A 4,086-nucleotide genomic window follows, 5' to 3' on the forward strand; every position below is an offset into this window, starting at 1 on the left:
AGAATTGGTCAGCTTGGCTGTTAAAGGTTTGGCCCTGCACAGCAGCCAAATGCATAGCACGAGTAACACACTGGCACTAGGAGGGTGCACAAGACAGAGCCCTCACTCACAACATGCTTGATCCCGGCAGGAGGCCTTCATGTTGGCTGCCAAGAAGAAGCTGCTCAAACGATGTTCGAGGGAGTCTCAAAAGATGGTGAGTGACTGAGACCTTGGCCAGGATGCCTCACTGAGAAAATGCTAGCCTTAATTAGCTCTGTTAGCCTTGGAGCTCACGCCCGAGGGCGGCAAGCAGAAGGGAGGATCACACTGTGGGAGATTGGAGCCCTGATCAGTGAGCTGTCAGATGGGAAGGAGGAAGCAGAGCCAGCAAAGCCAGGGCTTGGCAGAGTTTAGAGGGAGGTTGGTTGGCAAAGGTGGGCTACTACCCTTTGGGCTCTGCCCAAAACAGCCTAGAGCTGGACCTGTACTATTTGGAGTTTCAAGCAGCAGGGCGGGGATGTGGACAGAGGGCTCACAGGTTCTCCAGGACCCTGTGCTGTGGGAGGCCCTGTGCAGATGCAGGCTGTCTGAGAAGTCCGCTGGGATTGGGGAGGCGTGGGCCCTGGACGCTGACCATCACTCTGCCAATCCTACAGGCGATGAGCAACGGCATCATTCCCTATCTGAGAATCATTCTGAAAGACTTTATCCTGATTCAGGTGGACTACGAGAACATCAAGGATGTGAGTAGCCAGGACCTAGCTGGCCGCTTGGAGCTGGCGTCCTGAGCTCTGGCACTGCTGGTGGCCTCAAGGCCATCCACTGAGCTGAGTGCAATGCCTCTGGGAGCAGGTGCCGCCCACAGCCGCCTGACCCCTGTGCTGTGGACACAGAGCCCAGCTGGGACTTCAAGTCCCATAAGGGAGGATCTGGGGCCCCACCTGGAAGCAGATTTCCTAAGACAAACAACCTGTGGCCCAAGCCAGGCCTTTTCCCCTGAAGCCACAATGTTCCTCCTAGCTCAGAAGGGTCAGTCCTCACACTGCCTGCACCTGACTGCATGCTGGGTCCCCAGCCCTGCCCTCTGTGAGTTGGTCCTCTTTCTATGCATGCACATGGGATCCCGTGGCTAGAGGAGGCCCTGCTCAGAGGTCCTAAGTGCAGAAGGGCCCCATTCTAACTGCAATGCCCTCTGCATTGTAGGTGGCGAGAAGGAAAGTGAAGAAATTGATCAAGGTGATCAAGGTATCTGCCCAGAGAGAACAGGGCTGGTGGGGGCCAGCAGGGTGGTGGAGTCAGGCCTGCCCCTCTGCTTTTTCTTCCTTCAGACAATGGCAGGATAGAGAAGTCCTACCCCAGGGAGGGTGGGTTGTGAGGTGGCACCCAGGAGATTCCCCGCTGGCAGGATGGAGTGTGAGGACATGGCTGTGAGGTCCCCAGCAGCCTTTGGAGGCTCAGTGGAAGTTGGGTTTCCAGAGCAGTCAGAAAAACTGGGTCCCTCCCAAGACAGCCTAGCCCAGCCCTGGCCAGTCCAGCCCTGTCACTGCCCTTGTGCTGTCCATGGCCAGGAAAACGAGATCCTCGAGCAGATGAAAGAGCTGCAACACAGTTGTCGCTTTTATAATATTCAAGTCGACCACCATTTTACTGAGTGGTTCAGGGGCCTGGAGCAGCTCAGCAAGGATGCCAGGTAGGTTGCCACTCTCTGAGGCAGGGAGAGGGGCCGTGCCTAGGACAGAGTCCAGAGGGACAGAGTTGTGTTACCTGGGTGAGGGGGATTGGACTGACACTCTGGAGGGCCTAATGGCAGGTGGGCCACCAAGCTCCAAGCCCAGGCCAATTCTGGCAGGGAGCTGTACACAGCACTTGGTCTCCTCACCGGCTCATTTGTCTTAGCTATGAGCTGTCCTGTGCCCTGGAGCCCTGCAGGTCGACTGGCTGTCCAAGCCAGAAGCACTCAAGTGTTGGCAAGTCTGGGAAGAAGTAAGTGGATGGGCCCTGGCAGTCAGGGACCAGGGTAGATGGGGGGGGGGGGGTGCTGGGCAACCCTCTGGCCCCAAAGCCTGGGGCTGAGTTCGCCCAGCTAACAGCAGCCCTGTTGCTGGGCTTAGAGGTTCAGCTCTCTGGGCCTCACTTTCTTCCCCTACAAAGTCTCTGGGATCCATCCCTGAGAAGGGGTCAGATTAAGGAAAGCAGTGATTGCCAAGAGACTGGACTGGAGCCTCGTGCTAGCAGGGTACTGGGGAATGGGAGCTTGGACTGTGCTTGGGGCTTGCACTCCAAGAACCTCTCTAGTGCCACCATTCCCACAACACTGCCTTCCCTTGCAGTGGCGGCTCCCAGCCGATCCAAAAGACCTTTTCCCAGAGGACAAAGAAGGAGCATAGAGTGCGCTTCCGTCTGCCTCCCACGTAGAGAAAGGGCCAAAACCTGTACTATCATCTTGGTCTGGCTGGACCAGGGCTAATCACCACAAACCTACAGTGGCCCAGGCCACATCCCCCCTACATTCACCTCCAATTCTGAAACCCTCTCAATCCTTCATCCACAATCCTATTTTAAGTGAAGTATGGCAGCCTTGCCTATTAGAATGTTACAAAAACAAAAAACACAAAAACCAAAAAAAAAAAAAACCCACAAAAAAAACCACAAAAAAACCCAAAAACCAAAAAAGAAAAAAAAAAAAACCACAAAAGAAACAAAACAAAACCCCAACTCTGCATCGCCCCCTGTGGGGCCGGCAGGAGGCAACTCTTTGCAGGAAGGTCACTGAAGCACTTCCTGGAGGGAAATAGGATCAGCTTCTTGGAAGAGTCATGGAGTCACAGTGTGTTGGGCTTCCTCTAGCCCTGCTGACATATCTGATGTGGTTCCCTGTATCACAGAGCTGTTACAAAGCACTCTGTGCTAGTGGTGTGAGCAAATGTCTCATTCAGGAGCTATGCCAGGGTGGGCCTGGACAAGGAAATTGTTCCTGCTCTAAGGAGTGTACACTGTGTCTTGGGGCACTTTGGGACAAGTGCTGGGGTTGTGTTGGTATGTGTCATCCTCAGAAGTAAAGTGACACTCCTCCCACTTCAAGAGCACAGTAGAAGAACTGTATGAGCCTATCCCCTCTCTCTTCTGGGCTCTCACAGATGGACACACCCAGTTGAATTGGAACATTGTTTCCTTCCCTAGTGCAGAAGAACTTTCAGAACATGAGAACCTGGTTTCTATTTTAGAAACTGTGAACCAGCCTCATCACCCAAATGTGTCTGTTCCAAAAAATAATGTTCAAGGCCCCTTATCCCGGTGACAAAGAGCACCCGTTTACCGTGGTCTAGTTTGATGACCGCATGTCCATACCTCAGTGTAAAATATCCTGTGAGTCCATGGGAGCATCCAAGTACCGCTGGTTTCATAAAGCCTGCTGTTAGTGCATCTATCCCGAATGCTTGGATTACAGAAGTGAGACCGTCAAGTGTATGAACTTTATTTTTCAAAGAAGAAAAATGTAAATTGAAAGTATCTTAGTCAGAAAGACTATTGTACGCATGAGAGTTCCTCAGAGAATCGACCTGTGGCATCAGAGTGCCAACAGGTTATGAAGATGTCAAGAATCTGGATTGCATTACCTTTAAGGTATGGTATATCCAGGGATGTCTTCAGTTACAAGGTTATAACTGCTCTTGTTCTTTATTCCCCACCGGTAACATAGCTTTACCTTTGGATACTTGTATAACTTTGGTCATAAGGACAACAGGTACACAGAGAATTCCTAAAAGATCTGACTTTGTAACATAAAGCCTGATAATCTTTTCTTTGGTATTGAAAAGCTTTCTGTCTTCAAAATTATAGCATTAAACTGTTAACATGAACAATGTTTTCCTGACCTGCTACTGAATATGTCATTCTTTATTGTTCCCTGGTACTCTGTAAGTATAGTAGATATTCAAATATATCTAGTATATGAAAAATTACCATAGGAAATTTAAGTTAAACATCTTTACTTTGGTTTTAGAAAGCAAAAGCTTATTGTATTTATAATTTAAAAATATGTAGTAGAATCTATCCCGTAATACATATGCTGACAGTGCTTTAGTGAAAATTTGTCATTCTCTT

At 50.3% G+C, this 4,086-nt stretch overlaps 1 pseudogene; it reads left to right on the plus strand.

The window, feature by feature from the left end:
- Positions 1-2,693: 2,693 nt before the first annotated feature.
- On the plus strand, positions 2,694-3,482 carry LOC125368194 (annotated as a pseudogene).
- The last annotated feature ends 604 nt before the right edge of the window (positions 3,483-4,086 follow it).

Source organism: Perognathus longimembris, chromosome 20, assembly GCF_023159225.1.
Source record: "Perognathus longimembris pacificus isolate PPM17 chromosome 20, ASM2315922v1, whole genome shotgun sequence".
Taxonomy (NCBI): Eukaryota; Metazoa; Chordata; class Mammalia; order Rodentia; family Heteromyidae; genus Perognathus; species Perognathus longimembris.